This window comes from Canis aureus, chromosome 34 (assembly GCF_053574225.1).
Source record: "Canis aureus isolate CA01 chromosome 34, VMU_Caureus_v.1.0, whole genome shotgun sequence".
Classification (NCBI taxonomy): domain Eukaryota; kingdom Metazoa; phylum Chordata; class Mammalia; order Carnivora; family Canidae; genus Canis; species Canis aureus.
The window spans coordinates 25,538,586-25,564,609 of record NC_135644.1 but is presented as its reverse complement, the minus strand read 5'-3'; the positions used below and the strand labels follow the sequence as shown (position 1 = coordinate 25,564,609).

Below are 26,024 nucleotides of genomic sequence, written 5' to 3'. Positions count from 1 at the left end.
TATACAACAAAGACATTTTAATCAAAGTGAAAAGACAAGCCACTGAGAAAAGATAGCTCCAATTGCTATAACTATAGAATAACAAATAGACAACTTAAGTTCGAAAAATGGGCCAAGAATATCAACAGGCAAATCACAAAAGAAGAATCTTAGATGACTAGTAAATGAATGAAAGATATTCAATCAGGCAATGGGAGAAATAAAAATAATGATCAGGAATCACTTAATAACCAGATTGGCAAAATTTTATGTCTAATAACATCGAATTCATTAAGGATCAAAAAGATACGAAGTTTGCATGTACTGTGTCATAGCAATTACCCCCTACATGATGATGTTATCCAGAAAAGCCAACGACCCGCGGCAGGACGGATGTAGGTGTAGACTATCCAGATGTAGAGACATCAGGGGCTCAGGGGGCCCTTGGGAGCAGTGAAAGGAATACACTGAGGGAAAGGTGGGTGTGGTCTGCTGCCAGCCATGCGGTCAGAGCTGTCCCAAGTCACAACACAGGCCTATGGACTGTGGAATGTTAACATACAACCAGCAGGGAGCAATTTGTCATTAGATAATCATTTCAAGGTGCAAATCCAATTCTAGATATACACTCTTCATAACTCCCACAGCTATGCATAAGAAGACAAGGAGAGGAATGTTCCTTTTGACATTCATAGTGAAAAATTATAAACACCCTATATATCCATTATTAGAACAGATAAATTAACTATATTATATTCATACAATAAAATACTCTTCAGTAATGAAGATGAATGACTTACAGTACATGAATAAATATAGATAAATCTGAAAAACAGATTAGTGATAAAAGCAGATTGGAAAATGATACATACAGTATAATGTTATATAAGGTTTTAAAACATGCCAAACAATACTGCATATCATATGCATGTATAGTAAAAAAGGTATACTTTCCTAGGAGTGACTAACATAAAGATCTCTTCCATGGAGAGAAGAAAGAAAAAGAATGGGGTTATGTAGGTATATATGAGGTTTCAAGTGTATCTGTTTTTATTTATGTATAATAAGTTGAACCATATGTGGCAAAAAGTTAACATTTATTAAAGCAAGGTGGTAGGTACAGTACAAACACTTTCATTGTACTATTTTAGAGTCTGTATGTTTGGAATGTTTTAAACATTTTTTTTTTTAATTGTAAAAAAGATTGCAAGGGACCATGGAGAGTTTGGAGGTTTGAGAAAGTGAAAAGATTTGGAATCCTGATTGTAGAAAATGTACTAAATTCAGTTTATTAGAAATGAGTGATACAATTGTCAGTAAAAATACAGTAATTGTAATGCATGGAAGCAATTTATAGAAAGATTCAAAACAGTGCCATTTGAGACAGATGTTCCCTTAATACATTTAATAATGTCTATTTACAAAACATTCTACTTCAATTTCTTTGCTCTACAAAATAATTAGACAATTATATAATAATAAAAAACAAATCTCTGGGGGAGCCTGGCTGGCTCAGTCAGTGAAGCATGTGACTCCTGATCTCAGGGGTTATGGGTTCAATCCCCACTTTAAAAATAAAATCTGGGATCTCTGAGCTCAGCGGGTTTAGCACCTGCTTTCGGCCCAGGGCATGATCCTGGAGTCCTGGGATCGAGTCCCACGTCAGGCTCCCTGCTTGGAGCCTGCTTCTCCCTCTGCCTGTGTCTCTGCCTCTCTTGCTCTCTGTGTCTCTCATAAATAAGTAAATAAAATCTTTAAAAAAATAAAAATAAAATAAATAAAATAAATAAATAAAAATAAAATCTTTAAAAAAACTTTAACAAATTTCTGAAACCATAATAAATTTATACAAAAGACTATTCTACTAGCAACTTTTAAAGTTATGACTATTCTAGAAGACATATCTCTTTTCAAAGATACAGTAACTGAATGTAGAGGATTCTGAATACCAATATTTGAATGTAAAATGCTTTGATTTTATTAACTGACACAATTTAAAGAGATCTATAAAAACCCATTTATGTCTTCCAAACTCTAAACGTCAAAGTTACTGTGTAACTCCAGGCTTTACTGAAAATGGTTAGAATTAATTAGAAAACAAGGGGCAGCTGGGTAACTCAGTTGATTAAGCATCTACCTTTGACTCAGGTCATGATCCTACGTTGCTGGGATGGAGTCCTGCATCGAATTTCCTGCTCGGTGGGGAGTCTGCTTTTCCCTCTACCCCTCCCCCCTGCTTGTGATCTCTCTCTCACTCTCTCTCTCTAATAAATAAATAAAATCTTAAAAGACAAAAAAGAAAACAAAAATCCACTTCTTGTAATAGCCCTGCACTTAAACAACAGAACTACAAGCTCTATTGGATCTCTCTGATTTTTAGAGTCTAAGCTTTACAATAATCATCTTCTCTTTCGAGTGAGTAATTAGAGTCAGTAATCATTCCCTATTTTTTGAGAGCAGGAAATGTGTACTGTGCATCACTGTTTTCCCAATGCTTAATCCATAATAGATGTTCAATAAATAATTATTTGTTTAATTAATGAAATGAATCTAGCCCCTAGCACAGACACAGCCTCAAAATCTCTGTAACTGATTGTACAGCCAAAGTAACCACTGTGGATCAGATCCAATTGTTCTTTCAGCTTAAGATTCTGGAAACTATTTAGAGGCCTTGTTACCCTCAGGAGTTACACTTTTTTTTTTTTTTTTTAGGATTTTATTTACTTATTTGAGAGAGAGTGAGCAGGAGTACACAGAAGGAGAGGCAGGAGGAGAGGGACAAGCAGACTCTGTGTTGAGCTTAGAGCCAGAATCAGGAATTAACCATGACCCTGCAATCGTGATCTGAGCTGAAATGAGGATTGCTTAACACACTGAGTCACCAGGTGCCCCAAGAGCTCTACTTTTAATACTACCCCCTAATACCTCAGAGGTAAACAAATCATTTGGATCTAAAATTCTCTTAAAGATAGAGGACCAAAAGGCAGTTCTTTTAAATTTTATGAAAATATTTTTATATATGGGAATTTCATAAGTCACAGACTAATTTTGATTCAAAAAGCTAAGATTCGGGATCCCTGGGTGGCGCAGCAGTTTGGCGCCTGCCTTTGGCCCAGGGTGCGATCCTGGAGACCCGGGATCGAGTCCCACGTCGGGCTCCCGGCGCATGGAGCCTGCTTCTCCCTCTGCCTGTGTCTCTGCCTCTCTCTCTCTCTCTGTAACTATCATAAATAAATAAAAATTAAAAAAAAAAAAAAAAAAAAGCTAAGATTCATTGCTAATACTCTAGGTAATATGATGATGAAGACTAAGACAAGGTCAAAAAAAAAAAAAAAAAGACTAAGACAAGGTCACTGGATTTAAAAAGGAGAATATAACCATGATGCACAAAGGAATTATTTCAATAAAGAGTAGGACAAGACAGCAAATTACTTTTTATAAATGTGATAATAATAATTATCTAGTTTAGATTTCTTATATTTAGGATTATGTGGCTGATTCTATTAAGGATTAACACCACAATAAAGAACCAATCATAATAGAAAAGAAAATTCCACATATCCATATAATATAGGCTACGCTAAAAGGTAAGTCATCAACTATTTGTTTACTATATTAAATATGCATTTTGGTAAGACAGGAACATAAAGAGCAGGACAATTTTTCTTTTTCTTTCCTAAGATTTTATTTTTAGGTAACCTCTACACCCAATGCGGATTTTGAACTTACAACCCTGAGATCAAGAGTAACATGCTCTACTGGCTGAGCCAGCAAGGAGCCCCAGGATAACTTCTTTTTTTAAAGTACAGCAACTTACTAAACAAATAACTTTTCTTTTGCTGATTTTATCCTGATTAAAGAGAAAGTATCAAAACATTTTAAGAATGTTGAGGACTAAAACCACAAATTGCAAGGTGCAAGGTGGTAGTTAAGAAGCAAAAAAAAAAAAAAAAAAAATAGAACAATATCATAGGAAAAGCAAATCATACATAGAATAAAAGCTATTCTTGTACTACATTATCTACTACTAAAATAATGATGTTAATAATTATGAAACAATTACTAAATATTTTTAAAGCATGTATTATTTGTATTCGGCTTTTTCCAGGCAACTGTCCCTAATAGTGTTCATAAGAAATATAAAAATTAGGTCTATAATTCTTTTCTTTACCATTTTTAAATTATATTAAAATAAATATAAAATATACCATCTTAGTTTTAAATGTACAGTTCAGTGGTACTAAGTGCATTCACATTTTTGTGCAGCCATCACCACTATCCATCCCCATAACACCATATGTTCTTTGAAAAACACTGTTAACATCCTGATTGTGTGCAGTACAACTTAAGAGTAAAAAAGCAAAGGAGAAAGAAAGTTCAATGAGCTAATTTCAATGAATGGAACATAAAGGTGGTCACTTACAATGCAAATATTCTGTAGTATTCTGGCCTGGAATGCATAACCTGAATCTAACCATGAGGAAATATCAGACAAACCCAAATTAGGGGCATTCGATTAAAAAGAAGTGGGGGAGATATTTTCTTCAAAAACATCAGTGTTAAAGATGATAAAAAAAAAACTATTGAGAAGTTATAGATTAAAGGAAACCAAAGAAAAATGACAATTAATTATAAAGCTTGATCCTGGACTGGCTTCTGTATTGAATGGAAGAAAAAACACAAAACATAAAAAGTAAAAATTAAAATATGCACAGGAGATTAGAGTTTTGTTAACTTTAAATTTTTCTGAAGATTTAAATAACTGTACTCATTCTTTTTTTAAAGATTTATTTATTTATTTATTTATTATTTATTTATTTATTAATGATAGCGAGAGAGAGAGAGGCAGAGACACAGGCAGAGGGAGAAGCAGGCTCCCTGCTCAAAATGGGGCTCCATCATTCATAATCCCTCTGTTGCTCCTCCTGTTTGTGCTGTCAAATAAATAAATAAAATCTTTAAAAATAAAATTATTTTATCTTACTTCTGATTTACTTTCTTCCTTGCTGTTTCATTGCTTTTTTCAGTAGTCTTTTTATGTTTATTGCTTCTTTTTTTTCCAAAGATGGCTCCACACCCAGGACAGAGTCCAGTGGAGGGGCTTGAATTCACAACTCTCAGATCAAGATCTGAGCTGAGGTCAAGAGTCGGTCAGTCAACTAACTGAACCACCCAAGTGCCCCTCATTAGTTTTTAATCTTATTTTCATTTTAGTTGAAATTTTTATCTATTTATTATTATTACTATATTAGTCTCACTTTATAATGATGAGAAGGAAGCATGGTAATATGGTTAATACGAATTTTGAACACATGGACTGGAATCCTTTTTTCCATCTATTTCTGTATTACATCTCAACAAAATCTAAGCTTTAGTATATTAGAAGTTATACATTCAGACAAAAACTCATTCCCCAATATTATGTACTTGCAAAGATATCATATTTAGACTGCTGAAATAGTGTTGCTTTCTCATATTGCGTACTATCCTGTTTTGCTTTATTTAATCATTAATAAGCTCTATAAATAATATATATTATAAGAAGGTAAATTAGACTTTATATTCATAGAAGGGCTTGATGCAGGTAGAAAAATAATTTTCTGATAGAACTCCAACACTGTCTCCAGTAATTGTTTTATTGTATCCTAGCACAAATCTTGTTTACCCGTATGAAATTTTATAATCTATAAAGATAATTTATATATTTTTTCATATTACTTCTTAACATATCAATGAAGTACACAGAGCAAGTATCATCACAGAAAAGGAAATTGAAGCTTAAAGAATGATTAAATGATTTACCAAAATTATATAGATAACAAAGTGGCAGACTACAGAGGACTTAAATGCCAACATGTCCCAAACCTAAACAATGGGAAGGACTTCTCTTGGTCATGTCAGAGGGGCAAGTGAAAAGAAATACTAAAAATTGTAATGCAGAACCTAAAGCAGCACTGTGTGACCTTACTACTACATCAAAATTAAGATTATCTCTATAATTCCTGCAATAGGACCATAGGCACCTTGGCACTTCATTTTGTTTGCTGACAATAAGCAAGCATGCTCTACTTCCAAAATTTCTACTACACCAAAAATACTGAATCAGACATGACTTTAAAAGCTTTTTGTTTTAGGACAGTTGGGTGCCTCAGTGGTTGAGCGCCTGCCTTTGGCTCAGGGCATGATCCGGGAGTCCCTGGATTGAGTCCTGCATGAAGCCTGCTTTTCCCTCTGCCTATGTCTCTGCCTTTCTCTCTGTATCTCTCATGAATAAATAAATACATAAAATCTTTTAAAAAAATAAGTAAATAAAATATTTTTGTTTTGAACTGATGGTTACCAGAGTGGAGGTGGGGAGGGAAGATGGGAGAAATAGGTGATGGGGATTAAGGAGTGTACTTGTCTTGATTGAGTATTGGTGATATATAGAATTGTTGAGGCACTACACTTTACAACTGAAGCTAACATAACACTATATGTTAACTATTCTGGTATTAAAATTTTAAAAAGATAAATAATTTCAAAAAATAAAAAGCTTTTTGTTTGGGGGAGGTATAAAAGAATGAACAGGAGAGCAAATAGTAAATAATACTATTATACACAGCAGTTCTGACTCTTTCAAGATAAGCTCTTCACTGAGACGTTTTTTTAGCCTGAATCCTTATAACTATAATCTAGAACCAATAAAGTAAAGATCAAATGTGTTAGGAACAAGTAACGAAGACTGAAGAGAGCCACGGAAAAGACTGGTCCATGGCATGGGGATATTCTTATTCCTGCCACTGATGAAAAATATTCATTTTTGCAAAAGCACAGCTAAAGAGAATGAACATAGGCACTCCTCAGCATTCACCTGTGACCCAGATTCCAAAGAGTGGTTAGGGCTTGCTCTGATTTGGGGGTGTGGTTGGAGGGAGGATCTTTCAAGTTGGCAATATAAAAGAAGAAACACTATAGGAAAGAAAAACACCAATCTTCTTAAGGTTTTTTTCACAGGTATAAAATAATAGCAAATGAGGCTGCAATTGTTTGCAGAGGTGATAAGGAGTTGGGAGAGTAGATGGATGGATACACAGTCTTATCAGATAAAGTGCTCTTAGAGGCAATGGGCAAATTTTCAAAACTCTCTTTCACCAAGTAGGCACTCTACAGTGGAAATAAAGGAGCACCTGGCTGGCTCATGGAGTTCGGGGTTGTGAGTCCTACACTGGGCACAGAGATTACTTAAAAATAAAATCAATCAATCAATCAATCAAGTGGGAGTAAAAACAGAACTGGGGCCTGGGCAGGCAGTTTTTCCAAAGGTTATGAGTCTACATATGAATGCTATGGTCATAAAGAAAACAAAATAACAATCGTCAAAAACAATGATCCAGGGGATCCCTGGGTGGCGCAGAGGTTTGGCGCCTGCCTTTGGCCCAGGGCGCGATCCTGGAGACCCGGGATCAAATCCCGCGTCGGGCTCCCGGTGCATGGAGCCTGCTTCTCCCTCTGCCTGTGTCTCTGCCTCTATCTCTCTATCTCTCTCTCTCTGTGTGTGACTACCATAAATAAATAAAAATTAAAAGAAAAAAAAAAACAATGATCCAGTACTCCCCCCCAACCTCTTGTGCTGTTGAACAAAGAGCTAAGAGATTGAATAAACCTATATTATCAAAACCTTCAGGATACAAAATAGTACCCAGGGAAACAGGGAAAGAAGTCAAGAAGAATCTACCTGTATATTCTTAAGCAAATAGTAGGTCTTTATGAATCTGTCCTTATAAGAAGATGACTTAACCAGAAGAAAAAGCTGGATAAAAATTTTGTCATTAAAAGTCATGAAATAAACCCAGTATGTGAGAGATTAATGAAGAAAACATATACCAAGAAACAAGAATAAATGACTACTTTCTACTCCCAGGAAAATTTCACTGTATAGGTCATAAAACGAAATAAAAATAGAACAAATTAAAAATTGTGAATTTAAGTACAACCCCGGTCAAAATTCAAAGGATTATTTTCTGGGACTTGACAAAATGGTCAAAATACACCTGAAAAAACAAAAATACAGGACCAAAGATGAAAGGCCTGTCCTAGGGCAGCCCTGGTGGCTCAGTGGTTTAGCGCTGCCTTCAGCTCAGGGCATAATCTTGGAGACCAGGGATTGAGTCCCACATCGGGCTCCCTGCATGGAGCCTGTTTCTCCCTCTGCCTGTGTCTCTGCTTTTCTCTCTCTCTCGCTCTCTCTGTGTCTCTCATGAATAAAATCTTAAAAAAAAAAGGTCTGTCCCAAGAAATATCAAAACTTATACAAGTTAGCAATTAAAATTGAGGTACTGAGGAAGAAATAAGAATATGAAAGAAACTCTTGGCTCCCTGTGCAGTGCCAAGGCAGTCAGCAAGAACCTAAGCTACTTTTGAAAGGGAGCCAAGAAAGTAGTTGATTTATTTTCTAGGAAAGATTAGTATAATGTGAAAGCATCAGCTATGTTCAATTTAAGAAATATTGGAAAAACACCAGCCACAAGTACTCAAAGAACCAAACCATATCTGATCGTCTCAAGGGTCATGTTTTTGAAGTGAGCCTTCCTGATCTACAGAATGAAGTTGCATTTAGAACTGAGGACATTCAGGGCAACAACTGACTAATTTCCTTGGCATAGTTCCTACCTGTGACAAGATGTGCTCCATGGTCAAAAAATGGCAGAGCATGATTGAAGCTCATGTTGACGTCAAGATTACTGATGGCTATTTTATTTATTTATTTTATTGTCTGTTTTACTAAAAAAAAATGCAAAAACCAGATTCAGAAGACCTCCTATGCTCAGTCCCAACAGGTCTGCCAAATTTGGAAAAAGGTGACGGAAATCATGACCCAAGAGGTGCAGACAAATGACCTGAAAGAAGTGGTCAATAAATGGATTCCAGACACTATCAGGAAAGACTTAAAAAGAAGGCTTGCCGGTCTATTTATCCACTCCATGATGTCTTTGTTGAAATGTAAAAATGCTGAAGAAGCCCAAGTTTGAAATGGGAAAGCTCATAAAGCTTCATGTTGAAGGTAGTAATTCTAGAAAAGCTACTGGAAATGAGACTACTTCCCAAGTGGAATGAGCTAATGGATATGAGCCACCAGTTCAAGAATCTGTTTAAAATTCAGACATTTAATGGTGACAAATAAGAAATCTTATTTGTCATGTTAAAAAAAAAAAAGGAATATGGAAGAAACAATTCAAAGAATACAAAAACAGTCCTGTGAATTAATTAGTATGTATTTTTAAAGTGGTGTTTCAAATTAGTGAAGAAAGAAAGAAGTATTCAATAAATAATGTTGGGAAAACCGGCTAAAATTTTGAGAGAAAAATTAAATTGGATCTCTAACTCACAATTCCAGATTTCCAAATCAGACTTAAAAAACCATTTAAAAATATTAGCAGGAATATTTTTACCACCTTAGCACAGAGAATGACCTCCTTCTAGATGTGGCATCTGTGCAGAGACTACTCAATGTTCATAGTCTTCTTTTTAGCTGGAGGATAGAATTCCATCCTCCCCCCCACCCCTGCTTGCTCACCTGTGCTTGTTCTCTCTCTAAAATAAATAAATCTTTAAAAAGAGACAGAGAGGGCAGCCCCGGCGACTCAGCGGTTTAGCGCCGCCTGCAGTCCAGGGCCTGATCCTGGAGACCCTGGATGGAGTCCCACATCAGGCTCTCTGCATGGAGCCTGCTTCTCCCTCTGCCTGTGTCTCTGCCTCTCTCTCTGTGTGTCTCTATGAATAAATAAATAAAAAATCTTTAAAAAATAAAAATAAAAAAAGAGAGATAATGAGACGTTAACATGTTAATTTCGACAGAGAATCATACATGAGAATTGAAAAATTCCCACACAGAATTTAGCAACGAGTAATTGTTATTGATCTTTCTTAAGAACTGTTTCACTGGAGTGATGGCAGTAAAAGATATACTGCAGTAGAGTGGGATAGTAACAATCATTTTCAAGTTTTCCTTCATCTCCATTCCCAGACCCTTCCAAACGTACTATTATAAACTTCAACAGGATTTCATAATTCAACAGGGCTATAATCAAGGACCACAAAGTTTAAGTCTACACATCTTTCTTATGCATCTATTCCAGTTAAAATTAACCACTCCTTTCTCTATCATCCTGCAAAACTTAGGACATCTATTTATAGATATTTATGGTTGTTATTTATGTGTCTAAATATAAACAATGTATTGCTTATATTTCTACAACATTCATCATATTATATGGTGCTTGATATCAAGCATAGAGTTATTCATGTTGGTTTCTCAAGACTCTTAAGCACAGCATCTTTCATAGAGCCCAGGCTCTAGCTAAGTACCTACAACTCTGATTTCTGATTTCAGTTACAAAGATTCAAAATCACTATGATAAATCAGAACTTCTAAAACAAAAATTAAAGAACAAGTTCAGAAAGTGAATTCAAAAGACTAAGCAGGGCAGCCCGGGTGGCTCAGCGGTTTGGCGCCTGTGATCCTGGAAACCCGGGATCAAGTCCCACATCAGGCTCCCTGCATGAAACCTGCTTCTCCCTCTGCCTGTCTCTGCCTCTCTCTCTCTCTCTCTCTCTCTCTGTGTATCTCATGAATAAATAAATATTTTTAAAAAAAGAATATAAAGGTAAATAGATTGAGGAATTCATTAACTTGGAAATGCTTAACAAGTCTTCAGCCAAAAATAGGCAAACACTCAAATGCCCCAAATGAGATAAGTAAAATTGCTGTTAAGGTTGAACCACAACATTTGCCATTAATTAATTTACTAATCTCTCTGTGTCTGAGGTTCCTAATTTGTAAAATGGGGAATTCAGACTGCAGATGCTCCACTCCTAAAATTCTAAGAGTCAAAACCATGTTGACAGACTAGAAATTGGGAGAGTAGGCCCAAATCTACAAAAAGTATAAAAACGTGATCATGAAACCCTCATAGTGATATCAGTATGTACTTAAGAATATCAAAATTTCAAAAGATAAAATTGTAATATGGATATGTAAGTATGTATTTTGGATACAAAATCTTCAAAAATACATCCACATCTAGGAAAAGAATCCCTACATCTTCCTTCATTCATAGGAATTGTTTTTAGACTAAAGTTAGGAAGATACTAGGCTGAACTGTGCTCTCTAATAAATAAATAAAATCTTTAAAAAATCTAGAACTTACTAAATTCTTGAAAATCAAATAGCTTCAAAGTATTAACAATTCATAAATTGAATTATACTAATGGTATATACTGAGAAGCTCAGGAAAATCTGGCTGACCCTACTGAGTATAGAAAATCTGAATTTGAATCCTGGATTTACCATACACTAGCTATGTAATCTTGGGCAAGTTACTTAAACACATCACAGTTCCCTCAACTATAGACTGGAACAGATGTAGGGTCTATCTCAAAGGATTCTTGTGAGGATGAAATAAATATATGCCACTAATAGCATAATACCAGTATAAGCAAAACATTGTAACAGAAAATTTATACAAAAAACAAAAAAACAAAAAAAACAAAAGTGGTCATTAAATGGGGCACCTGGCTGGTTCAGACAGTGGAGCAGGTGATGCTTGATCTCCAGGTTGTGAGTTTGAGCCCCATGTTGAGCGTAGAGTTCACTTATAAAAAAAAGTGGCCATTCCCTAAAAATATATTACATCTGACTAATAATCAAAGATATACAAATTTGAACAATTCTGAGTCATTATGTACCAAACAGATTATCAAAGGTTTAAAAAAAAAAGTATCCAGAATTGAGTAAGATGTGGTAGCAAGTACACTCTCATATAATTTTAGAGAGATTATAAATTGTTACCATTGTTTGGAAAGCTGTTTGGCAACAAGTACCAGAATTCTGATCCAGCAATTTCTCTTTTAGGAATTACACTATAAAAATAATCACAAGAGCATAAAGCCAAATCTACAAAAATGTTCAAGTGGGAACTATTCATAATTTGGAAAACTTTGAACCCATCCAAAATGTCTATTAATGAGCATTAATTAAATTAGGATATATCCATAAAATGACTTTGTACTCATTAAGAAGTAATTTATATTCTCTATATTCACAAGAAGTGCTCTACAACATACTTTCTTGAGTAAAAGGGAAAATAACAAGTCAATAGAGTATGACCTTGTATTTATAAATGTATGCGTGTATACTTACCAAGAAGAAAGTTCAATATAACTACAGTGTTAAAGGGCTTACCTCCAGATAGAAGGATTTTAGGTGCCTTACCTTTCTTGCATAAATTCTTTATGTATTACTTAAACTTTCTATAAGACTATGCATTATCTTTATGATCAGAAAAAATCTATTTTCAAAAAAAAAAAAAAGAAAAAATCTATTTTCATTCTTTAAATAAATTTTAAAAACTATTACAAAAAAGAGAAAAAATTTAAAACAATTACAGAACTAAAAGAGGAATATCAATTCCTCCCCCAATGATTGTTTTCATTACACAAAATAACTGATCTAAGCAAACATTATATGAGCAAAAGAAAACATACTTTGAATTGTACCCTAAGATTAGAGGACTTGACAACTCAAAGGAAGGCAAAAGTAAGACCATTATGGCAAAAAAGATTCAACAGTATCTCTATTTTAAAACATATCTAAAATGACTAGAGTCCTCCAAAATACTATAAGAAATAAAACTACTAACCTTAATGAGAAAAAGAAAAGTAAAATAAATAGCTAAGAAATTTACTAGGCACGATGAAACTTAATACCTCTTTTCAAGTGACTCTTACTCTTAAAGTAGCTGAAAGAATTACTCAAACATGAGAAAGGAACTAGTTCATTTATCAAGAAAAGCTGTATCAAGTGGTGCCTGGATGGCTCAGTTGCTTGTCTCTTGATTTCCAATTTTGTTCATGATTTTCATGGTCGTGAGATCAAGCCCTACGTCAGACACCATGCTCAATGCAGAGTCTCCTTGAGATTCAAATCTCTCTTCTTCTCCCTCTGCCCCTTCCCCAACTCTTTCTCTCTCTAAATAAATAAAATCTAAAAAAAAAAAAAAGATAGAAAAGCTCTATCAACCTGACTGAAAACTAAATTGTCTTCACATGTCACTAATTACCTGTCAAGATACTCCATGCTGATAAAAAAAACACCCTAAAAACATACAAACACTAACTTTTCCTAGTATCAATACACGAAAACTGTTTTTTCCTTATAAAAAATTTTTGTGCTTCACTTGCCTATTTGAATTCAGGAAAAAGTATTAAGTGAAGATTAAATTCAAAGCATCAGGAGCAACATGGAAAAACAGTCAAGAAACTGTGAGTATAAAAAAAAAAAAAAAAGAAACTGTGAGTATAGTTCTAATTTTCCATTTACTCAGTCTCCGTTTCATTATAAGTAAAATAAGAAGATTGACTAGAGCTCCAAATAAATTTAATGGAGCATCAGTGATATGACATGCTCTTTGGAAGAATTACATGCTTCATGAAAGTAAAGGTTCTATTGGTGAAATAAGTTCGGGAAATTCTACACACCATTTACCCTCTCTGAAGAATCATAATGCACTGTAGAACAGAAATATCTAACTTTGTATAACCCACCATTTCTCACAATTAGACAAATGAAATGTGTATCAATAGAGGAATAATTAAAAGATTTTACCTCATAGCATGATTTTTACAAAGACATCCTATATACTGATACAGTAGAGTTCTGGGACACAAGATAAGAAAGATAAACTACACAATAATACATATATTAACTAGTTTTTGTGTATACGTAGTCATTCATATGCATTTAAAAAGGTCTAAAAAGAATACACAGCCTAGGTGGCTCAGTCGGTTAAACCTCTGACTCTATTTCAGCTCAGGTCATCATCTCAGAAACCTGGGATCAAGCCTTGAGTTGGGCTCTGCTCTCAGTGGTGAGTCTATTCAAGGATTCTCTCTCCCTTCCCCCTCCCCCTGCTTATGCATGCACTCTCTCAAAAATAAATAAATCTTTAAAATATATCTTCCTGCAATAAAAACAGGAAGCCAAGAAGAAAACATATATAAATGCACTAGGGAAGTTTCACACTATTTAAAGTGAAACTTTTCATAACAGAGAAATATTGATTGGCTCTTCTATAAATGTTAAACTTCATGCATTTTTTTATAACATGATATATCTCCAGGTTACTGAATTAAAGATTTATAAGAACATTCACTGAGACTTTCCTTTTTATTTTTTTTTTATTTTTTATTTTTTTAAAGATTTTATTTATTTATTCATGAGAGACACAGAGAGAGAGAAGGGGGCAGAGACACAGGCAGAGAGAGAAGCAGGCTCCATGCAGGGAGCCCGATGTGGGACTCGATCCTGGGTCTCCAGGATCACACCCCAGACCAAAGGCAGGCGTTAAACTGCTGAGCCATCCAGGGATCCCTTGAGATTTTGCTTTTTAAAAGTACAAGTTAAAAAAACTTAAATGCTCATAATAATCAATAGTTAAATGGCAAAATATCAACTCAAGAAAATTTTTCAGTGTTCTCTATTTTGTGAATTGCCTACATGATTTCCTAAGAATTTTGAAAGATAACAAAATAATGTGTATAATTATGTAGAATACATAGCAACAAAAAAGTACCTATGAACATAAGGGGAAGAAATCTAATGTGTAATTCAATGTGTAATTCTGTTATGATTATACCTGTATAAAGTGAGAAGTATATTGTCTTATAAATAGAATAAGTGTCATACAACCATGTGTATGAAATACTGAAGAAACAGACACTATGGAATGAGCACTGGGTGTTATACTATATGTTAGCAAATCGAACTTCAATTTAAAAAATACAAAAAAAGAGAAAAAAAGAAAGAGACACATGTTACAGCACTTGCCTCTTAAGAGTAAAGACAAGTAAATCAATTTTAATAGTACGAGATTCATTTATTCCACCCACAAAAAAAAACAAAACGTATCCAGGGTCTACTATGTACCAAGTGCTGTCTAGATGCTATTCATCAGGAGGAAGAAAAACAAAACAAAACAAAAATAATAATTTTTGCCTTCATTAGGAGAGAAAACTATAATAGAAATATTTGAAGGCCATCAGTGCCAAGGGAAGAAATACAACACAGAACAGGATAAGGAGTGCAGGGAGTACAGGGAGGAAGGTTTGCAATTTCAGTTAGGGTGTTAAAGTCATGCAGAAGAATACTTTGGACCAAATGCTTTGAAAGAGCTGAGAACAACCCATAGGGTTATTTGAATGACTGGGAAATGCCAATGTTTTAAGGCAAGAGTTCATCTGTTACGTATACAAGAAACACCAAGGAGTCTAATGTAGCTGGCCCAGAGTAAACTACAGGAAATGTAGTAAGAAGTGGCATGAAACTGGGAAGGGGCCGTAAGGAAGTTATGTGGGGCCTTGTAGGCCACTGGTAAGACTCTAAGTCATACAGGTTGGCAGGCTGGTTACTCGCTTGTACAGATTTTAGGTTCACAGCAAAATTGATAGGAGGGTAGAGAGTTCTCTGGCCCCATACATACATACCTGTTATCAAAATGCTCCATCAAAGTGGCACATTTGTTATAATTTATGAACCTACACTAACACATCACTATCATGCCAAGTCCATAGTTTACATTAGGGTACACTCTTGAAATACATTCTATGGGTTTGGACAAATATATAATAATGACATGCATCTACCAATATAACATCATACAGAGTAAAATTGTCCTAAAATTCCTTTGTGCTATACCTAATTCATTCCTCCTACCCTTCTAACCTCTGGCAAACACTGATCTTCTTACTATCCCCAGTTTTGCCCTTTCCAGAATGTCATATACTTGGGAGTCATACAGTCTGCAGCTTTTTCAGATTAGCTTCTTTCACTCAATAATAGGCATTTAAGATTGCATGTCTTTCCATAGCTTGATAACTCATTTCTTTGTAATGCTGAATAACAGTCCATTTCTGGATTATTTATCCATTCACTAAAGGAGATCTGAGTTGCTTCCAGGTTTTGGTAATCATGAATGAAATTTCATCCTTTTTTGTGGACATGAGTTTTCAACTAATCTGAGTAAATGACAAGGAGCATGATTGCTAAAATGTATGGAAAGAATATGGTTAATTTTGTAAGAAACTGCCAAACTGTACTCCCAAGTGGCTGTACCATTTTGCATTCCCACTAGCAATGAATGAGTTTCTGTTGCTCCACATCCTTTCCAGCATATGATGTTGTCAATGTTTCAGATTTTGGACAATCTAGCAAGTGTGTAGTAGTATCTCATTGTTTTAGTTTGAATTTCTCTCATGACATAAAATGTAGCACATTTTCACGTATTTATTTGGTGAGCTGTCAAGATCTTTGGCTCCTTTTAAAATTAGGTTGTTTTCTTATTATTTTTAAGAGTTTTTTGTATACTTTGGATAATGGTCTTTATCAAAAGTGTCTCTTGCGGGCAGCCCCGGTGGCGCAGCGGTTTAGCGCTGCTTGCAGCCCAGGGCGTGATCCTGGAGACCCTGGATCGAGTCCCACATCAGGCTCTCCACATGGAGCCTGCTTCTCCCTCTGCCTGTGTCTCTGCCTCTCTCTCTCTCTCTCTCTGTCTCTGTCTCTATGAATAAATAAATAGATTAAAAAAAAAGTGTCTCTTGCAAATATATTCTCTTATTCTGGATCTTGTCTTCTCATTCTCTTGTAATTATCTTTCATAGACCGAGTTTTTAATTTTAATGAAATTGAACTTAATAATTCTTTCATGAATCATGGTTTAATGTTTTATCGAAAAAGGCATGACCATACCCAAGGTCATCTAGATGTTATCCTATGTTATCTTCTGGAAGTTTTATAATTTTGCCTTTTCATTTTTCAGTCTGTGATTCATTTTAGGTTAATTTTTATAAAGGATGTAAAGTCTTCATCTAAATTCATTTTTGCACATGAATATCCAGTTATTATAGCACCATTTTCTGAAAGCACTATCTTTACCTCATTTTATTATTGTTTTGCTTTGTCAAAGATCAAATTGATTATATTGATGTAGATCTACTTCTGAGTTTTCCAATCTGTTCCACTGATCTATTTGTCTATTCTTGTGCCAATACCACACTGTCTTGATTACTGTAGGCTTATTGTACATTTTAAAGTTGGGTAATGTCAGTCTTCCAACTTTAACACTGAGAATATTAAATCTGAAATCACTAAAAAACTATAGGTATAGGTGCCCCAAAAGCAGTTAGTATGAAAGATGGAGTTCAGGGGAAATAACTCCAGGCTTATATATTTATTCCATTAGGAAAAAGAAAAGGTCCTTCTCAAACCTTCCAAAAAAAAATAAATAATAGAAAAGGAGTAAGGAACAATCCAAAATTCATTTTATGAGGCCAGCATTACCATGATAATGAAATCAGACAAGGAAGAAAATTACAGTCCAACCTATCTGATAAACAGAGATGCAAATATCCTCAACAACATATTAACAAATCAAAATCAATATATTAAAAAGGAACATACATCATGATCAGGGGGAATTTATCCCTGGGGTACATGGATACTTCAATATCCACGTATCAGTCATGCAATATACCACATTAATAAAATGAAGAATAGGCGTCATATAATTATCTCAATATATGTGGAAAAAGCATATGACCAAATTCAACGATTTATGATAAAAACTTTCAACAAAATGGGTATAAAATGAATTTTCTTCAACATAATAAAGACCATATATGACAATCCCACAGCAAACATCGTTCTCAACTGTGAAAAGCTGAACATTTTCCCTCTAAGATCAGGAACAAGAGAGAGATACATATAGCAATTCTCCCTATTTTATTCCACATAGTATTGGAAGCTCTAGCCAGACCAGTTAGGCAAGAAAGAAAAATAAAAGGCATCCAAATCAGAAATGGAAAAGTAAAACTGTCTCTGTTTGCAGATGACAAGATATTAAAAATAGAAAATCCTAAAGACTCCACCAAAAAACTACTAGAACAAATGAATTCAGTAAAGTTGTAGGATATAAAATCAATATACAAAAAGCTATTTAATTTCGATACACAAATAACTATCACAAAGAGAAATTAAGAAAACAAACCATTTTTAACTACAACATAAAAGAAAAAAAAATCCTAGGAATTAATTTAATCAAGGAGGTGAAAAACCTGTACACTGAAAACTGCAAGACACTGAAGAGGATATAAATAAATGGAAAAAAAATTCCATGCTTATGGGCTGGAGGAATTAATATTATTAAAATGTCCATACTGCTTAAAGCAGCCTACACATTCGATGCAATCCCTACTGAAATTCCAACAGCATTTTTTTACAGAAATAGACCAAATAAATCCTAAAATTTGTATGGAACTACAAAAGACTCCAAATAGCCAAAGCAATCTTGAGAAAAAAGAACAAAGCTGGAGGGATCACACGTCCTGATTTCAAACTGCATTATAAAACAATGGTAATCAAAACAGTATGGTATTGGCATTAAAACAAACCAAGACACAAAGATCAAAGGAACAAAATAGAAAGCCCAAAAATAAATTCATGCATATACTGTCAACTAATTTGTGACAAAGGAAGCAAGAATAAACAATGGGGAAAGGATAATCTATGTAATTACTGGTATTAGGAAAACTGGATGGTTACACGAAAAAGAAAGAAACTGGATCACTGCCTTACATCATACAAAAAATCAACTCAAAATGGATTAAAGACTTGAACATAAGACCTAAAACCACAAAACCTCCAGAAGAAAACATAGGTGACATTGGTCTTAGCAATCATTTTTTGGATTTGACACCAAAATCAAAGGCAACAAATGTAAAAATAAACAAGTAGTACTAAATCAATCTAAAAACCTTCCATATAGCAAAGGAAACCATCATTAAAAAAAATGAAAAGGCAACTTACTGAGTGGCAGAAAATATTTGCAGATCATATATCTGATAAGAAATTAACATCTAAAATATAGAAAGAACTCCTACAACTCAATAGCAAAAAAAAAAAAAAACTGATTAAAAAATGGCAGAGGATCTAAACATTTTTTCAAGAAGAGACACAGATGGTCAACAGGTGCTCAATCAACATCAATGATCATCAAGATTATGCAAATCAAAACCACAATGAGGTATCACCTCACATGCCTTAGAATGGCTATTATATAAAAAATAAGAAATAACAAGTACTAGCAAGGATATACAGAAAAGGAAACCCTCTATGGAAAACAGTATGGAAGTTCCTCAAAAAATGAAAAGTAGAACTGCCATATATGATCTAGCAATTTTAATTCTGGGTACTTGAAGAAGACTAAAAATACTAACTCAAAAAGATATATACACCCCCAGATACATATGTTCACTGCAGAATTATTTACAATAGTCAAGAAGCAACCAAAGTATGCATTAATGGATGAATGGATAAGGAAAATGTATATTTTTACAATGAAGTATTACTCAACCATAAAATCGAAATACTGCTATTTGTAACAAAATGGATGGAACTTAGGGCATAATGCTAACTAAAATAAGTTAAAGAAAGAAAAATACCATATGATCTCACTTATATGTAGAATCTAAAAAAGAAAGAGAGAAAGAAAGAAAGAAAAGAAAAGAAAGACTCATAATACATACTGAGGACAGATCGATGGTTACCAGATGCAGGAGTGGGGGAATAGGTGAAATGGGTTAAGAGGTCAAAAGTTACAAACTTCCAGTTATAAAGTAAATTAAGTCATGAGATGTAAGGTATAGCATGGTAACATGGATAGTAAATTATATTGCATATTTGAAAGTTGCTAAGGGAATATATCTTAGAAGTTTTCATTTCAAGAAAAAAAATTTGTTAACTATGTGTGGTGATAGATGTTAATCAGACTTAACGGGGTGATTATTTCACATCATATATGAATATCATTAAACTAATATAATGTTATACATCACTTATACTTCAACAGAAAAAATATCTCCTTAAAAAATGGAATAAGCAACTTTGGCATTTCAATGTTATCTAAATCCAGGGGGTAGAATTACTTCACCAAGAGAGTGATTATAGTGAAGGAACAGTAGTTGTGCAAGGAGTAAGGCCTGGGGCATGGATGGAGACATGAAGAGAAACAGCGAAGAAAGGGAAAATAGAAAACTAGGCGGAAAAACAAAATATGAAGTTGTGGAAGGCATAAGAAAACAAAAAGTTTAAAGGAGGATAGAGTGATAAACTTGGTTAAATGCTACAGGTTTAGTCAAGAATGTGAGAACTAAGAACTGACTGAAGTCACAGAAGTCATCAGGGTCACTGACAAGAACACTTTTGTGGAGTTGATGTGAAGCAAAAGCATGACTAAAGTCAGATCAAGAAAGAACAGGAGGAGAGGGGAGGCTGGGTGGTTCAGTCAGTTAAGTGCCTAACTCTTGGTTTCAATTCAGATCGTGAGCTCAGAGCAGTAATCGCAAGGTCCGAAGATGGAGCCCCCATATCAGGCTCCCCGCTCTTCAGAGAGTTGGCCTGGATTCTCTCTGCCCCTTCTGACTTTGTATGTGTGCTCTCTCGCTCTCTCTCTCTCTCTCAAATAAATAAATCTTAAAAAAAAAAAAAAAAAAGAATTGTAGGAAAGTATTATAGGTAGCAAATAAAATTCTGCTAAGTAAAAAGCAGAGAATTTATGGCAATAATGAAGGAAATGAAAAGAAGGATCCTTTTTTCTGAGTATGTTGTGGTAATAATCCAAGAAAGGGAAACATAATGATGCAAAAGGGAGATGTGATAATAAGACGAAGCAACTATAGGAAAACAACAGGAATTATATCCATCTAATAAAACCCCAGGTTGGAGTATGAGAGAGCAGAAAACTGAGTGTACTGGGGTTGACCTCAGAACTAACGCTGGGCAGATCCTCTTGAGATGGCTCTCAAAAATGATTTGACTTGATGATGGGTTGGGTAATAAATACTAAGCATATTGAACAAAGAAGTTCTTGTAAAGGCAAAAATCTTATTGGCAATTTTTTTTTTCTCTTTCCAATTGGCCATCAACCAAATTTCACAAAGTAAAAGGGGCTTAAAAACATTCCTACAAAAAAGTCATGGGTTGATTATGCTAATGGTCTGAATGTGTGTGTAACCCCCAAATTTATGTTGAAATTCTAAACTCCCAATGTATTAACATTAGAAGAGAGGGCCTTTGGGAGGTGATTCAGTTGGAGATAGAGCTCTCATGCAAGGAATTGGGGCCTCTTAGCTCTCTTGGTCCCTCTAACATTGATGACATAGTAAGAAGATGGCTACACTCTATGACCACAAAGCAGGCTCCCACCAGACTCGGATTCTGCTAGGATCTTGATCTTAGACTTCCTTGCCTCCCAAATTGTGAGACAAATTTCTATTGTCTATAAGCCACCCAGTCTACGGTATGCTGTTACAGCAGACCAAACAGGACTAAGAGTAGAAAAGTAACAGAATCACAGGAAATGACACAAAAATACCAAAGCTGATGCTTTTGCTCCTAGTTATCAACCATATTATGCGGGGGGGGGATATCTCCACCAAAATAAAGAATTTAACAATAAACTTCTTAAAAAAAAAAAAAAAAAAAAAAAAAAAACAATAAACTTCTTATAATATGGATATCTATTACTGTTTTTTTTTTTTTAAAGATTTTATTTTATTTATTTATTTATTCATGAAAGACTGAGAGACAGAGAGAGCCAGAAACAAAGGCAGAGGGAGAAGCAGGCTCCATGCACCGGGAGCCCGATGTGGGACTCGATCCCGGGTCTCCAGGATCGCGCCCCGGGCCAAAGGCAGGCGCCAAACCGCTGCGCCACCCAGGGATCCCAGATATCTATTACTGTTAACAACTATCATCCTAAGTGTTCAGTATACCTTGAGAAACTGGCTCATAATTTAAAGCCTTCACTTTTAGCAAAATATTTTAAGATATTTTTATATCATCTTTATCTCATCTTATTTTTATTTTATTTTTTAGTATATCACATATCCTACATAAATATACTAGAATATTAGTAAATATATAATTCATAAACAATAAAATGACAAAAAAATATACACACACACACATGCACATATATAGGTGATCTATGCTCCTAACACATTTTTACTGGTAGAGAAGCACAGTCAAAACAGCTCTAAAAAAACATACAAAACACCAGAAAAACAGTTCAAAGACCATTAATATATAAGACTGGAGCCTAAAAATCATGTAGTCTAAGAAAAATTTCTCAACCTTTAAAGTGAACTTGATTTAAAGACAATACTAAGGGGTGCCTGGCTAGCTCAGTTGGTACAGAGTGCAACTCTTGATTTTGGTGTTGTAGAGATTACTTGAAAATAAAATCTTAAAAAAAAAAAAAAAAGAGAGCGAGACAATTCTAAAAGAAAAGAAACCAGGCAAAAGCAACTACTGCTAATCACCCACTTAAAACAAGTAAATGCTCTTTGAAAACAGGGGCACCTGGGTGGCTCTAACTCATTAATTGGGCTTAGGTTGTGATCTCAGGGTCATGAGATCAAGTCCCGAGTTGGGCTCTACACCTAGTGTAGAGTCTGCTTAAGGATTCTCTCTTTGCTCCCCGCCCCCGGCCCACTCTCACTATCACTCACTCTCTTTCTCTCATAAATAAATACAATGTGAAAAAAAATGTCTTCAAAAACAAAAACACTGCCCTTTTGGGAATACAGGCATACTTTGTTTTGTGCTCTGTTGTACTTCACAGAGCGTGTGTTTTTACAAACTGAAGGTTTGTGGCAACCTTGCCTCGAACAAGCTATCGGCACCATTTTTCCAACAACTTTGCGTCTCTGTGTCACAATTTGATAATTCTTGAAATATTTGTTTTTTTTAAGATTTTATTTATCTATTCATGAGAGACAGAGAGAGAGAGAGACAGAGAGAGAGAGAGGCAGGGACACAGGCAGAGGGAGAAGCAGGCTCCATGCAGGGAGCCCGACGTGGGAATCGATCCCAGGTCTCCAGGGTCACACCCTGGGCTAAAGGCGGCGCTAAACTGCTGAGCCACCCAGGCTGCCCAGTTTTTCTCTTTTTTGAGGAAGGAGATAAACCAATTTTATTGTCCATTACTATGTTATACAAGAATCTAGGAATAAGATTTGTAGAGAATAAATGGGTAAATAAGAGGGCAATGGAAATAATTTAAATTTGAATTATTCTCCGTGATATTACAATGAAAACCATCCCAAAATATGTGTGTGAGTGGCTTCAGAATAGGTGTGTTCCCTGGCAAAACCTGCCATAAATTTAAGATGTTCAATGTTTTGTCTGCTCTATGGCCCTTGATAAAACTTTTTGGGATCTTCGAGAAAAAGAATGTTTTCCCATTGCTCCAGGGCTGTGCTGAACTCTACTCTTTTGCAAATGTGTTATCTACCCCTGAGCCTGCCAGGAAATCCATCAAGGGATCAAGTAAAGCCCAAACCAGGGGATTGGTGTTGGGTGTCCTTCCCCTCAGGCTCACCAATGGACCGAAAGCTCATTTTTCTGAGGGAGAAGATGTCACTTTTGTCCTCCTCTTCTTGCCCAAGCTCATCTTCTAGATAGTGACAGTCCAGCAACAGAGCCTTCTTGCCACCATTCTTTATAACATTAACCCTGAAATTGGGAATGGGTGTCCGTTCAGGCTCCTGCTCTTCAACCCTCTGCCCTTGTGAGGGCTCCTCCTCCCCATCAAATGTTGGCAGGATGCTACTGTTAATGTTTAAAGTGACAACAAATGATCTCTAGCAACTTTCCCAGCTACTTTGGCTTCTGTCCCATTCACTTCCAGCTTCCAACCTCCAGACATCTTGAAGAGAGACTTCTTCTGCTTCTGTCTCTTCTCTTCCTCAATTTCATCACTCAGTAATTCAATAAAAGCTCTGTCCCCCTGGGTTTGCAGCATGCTGCAGCTATAACCCCAGGGTGCTCAAGAGTTCAGGAGGCTCAAGCAGATCCAGCCCATTTGGGGGCAGAGTGCACCATGAAAGTCCCCATGAAAGGCCTCAAGTGCTCCATGGAAAGCCCACACGGACTGCAGCAGAGGCTGAGGCAGCAGGGTTGGACTGGTTGCAGAGTCCCAAGCTGGGGGGCTGCACTGGGGATGCAGACATGTGTAGGCATGAAGGTTGACCCACGCAGAAGATCCTAGCCAGTACCCCACTGGAAGTCCTCTATTTCAAACTTTTTCATTATTATTAATTTTTTATTATTATTTATTTATGATAGTCATACAGAGAGAGAGAGAGAGAGAGAGAGAGAGAGAGGCAGAGACACAGGCAGAGGGAGAAGCAGGCTCCATGCACCGGGAGCCTGACGTGGGATTTGATCCCGGGTCTCCAGGATCGCGCCCTGGGCCAAAGGCAGGCGCCAAACCGCTGCGCCACCCAGGGATCCCCATCATTATTTTTATATTTGTAATGGTTATCTGTGATCAGTGATCTTTGATGTTACTATTGTAATTGCTTTGAGGGGCCATGAACCATGCCCATGTAAGACGATAAGTTTTATAAATGTTTGATGTGTTCTGATTGCTCCACTGATGGATCTCTCCCCCCAAATTGGTCCTCCCTATTCCACAAGACAGAACCATACAAAAATTAGGCCGATTAATAACCCTACAGGGCAGCCCCAGTGGTGCATCAGTTCAGCGTCGCCTGCAGCCCAGGGTGTGATCCTAGAGACCCAGGATCGAGTCCCACATCAGGCTCCCTGCATGGAGCCTGCTTCTCCCTCTGCATGTGTCTCTGCCTTCTTTCTCTCTCTGTCTCTCATGAATAAAAAAAAAAAAAAAACCTACAATAGCCCCTAAGCGTTTAAGGGAAAGGAAGAGTCACAATCTCTTTCTTTAAATCAAAAACTAGAAATGATTAAGCTTAGTGAGGAAGGCATGTTGAAAGCTGAAACAGGCCAAAAGTTAGGGCTCTTGTGCCAAACAGGCAAATTGCGAATGCAAACAAAACATTCTTGAAGGAAATTAAAAATGCTACTCCAACGAACACATAAATGATAATTTAGTGAAACAGCTTTACTGCTGTTATAGAGAAAGTTTTAGTGGTCTGGATAGAAGATCACACCAGTCATAAAATTCCTTGAAGCCTAAACCTAATCCAGAACAAGGCACTAACTCTCTTCAATTCTATGAAGGCTGAGAGAGGAGAGGAAGCCGCAGAATAAAAGTTGGATGCTAGCAGAGGTTGTTTCATGAGGTTTAAGGAAAGAGGCCTTCTATCTCCATAACATAAAAGTGCAACATGAAGCATCAAATGCTAATATAGAAACTGCAGCAAATTATCCAGAAGATCTAGCTAGAGCAATTAAAGAAGGTGGCTACACTAAACAATAGATTTTCAACGTAGACAAAATAGCCTTCTATTAGAAGAAGATGTCATCTAGGACTTTCATAGCTAGAGAAGAGAAGTTAATGTCTGGCTTCAAAACTTCCAAGGACAGGTTGACTCTTGTTAAGGACAAATGCAGCTGATGACTTGAAGTTGAAGCTAATGCTTATTTGCCATTCCAAAAATCCTAGGCCCTTAAGAATTATCCTAAATCTATTCTGTGTTCTAATGGAACACAAATGGAACAACAAAACCTGGATGACAGCACATCTATTTACAACATGGTTTACTGAATATTTTAAGCCTACTATTGAGACATATGGCTCAGTAAAAGAAGATTCCTTTCAAAATATTACTGCTAAAAAAAAAACAAAAACAAAAACAAAATATTACTGCTCATTGACAATGCAACTGGTCATTTAAGAGCTCTGATGGAGATGCCCCACGAGATAAATGTTGTTTTCGTATCTGCTAATTCAATATCCGTTCTGTAAACCATGAATCAAGGAGTAATTTTGATTTTCTGGTCTTATTATATAAGAAATAAAATCTGCAAGGTTATCACTGCCAGATAGTAATTCCTCAGATGGATCTGGGCCAAGTAAATAGAAAACCTTCTAGATATGATTCACCATCCTAGATGCCATTAAGAACATTCATGATTGATGGGAAGAGGCCAAAATATCAACATTAATAGGAGTTTAGAAGAAGTG

At 35.6% G+C, this 26,024-nt stretch overlaps 1 protein-coding gene and 2 pseudogenes across 1 annotated transcript in view; 1 reads left to right on the top strand and 2 right to left on the bottom strand.

Moving 5' to 3' along the window:
• The window catches only part of BAZ2B (bromodomain adjacent to zinc finger domain 2B), a 294,178-nt gene that overhangs the window by 243,202 nt on the left and 24,952 nt on the right, over positions 1–26,024 (bottom strand). The window lies entirely within an intron of this gene.
• On the top strand, positions 1,196–9,212 carry LOC144304749 (small ribosomal subunit protein eS1 pseudogene; annotated as a pseudogene).
• LOC144304874 (complement component 1 Q subcomponent-binding protein, mitochondrial pseudogene) lies at positions 22,892–24,140 on the bottom strand (annotated as a pseudogene).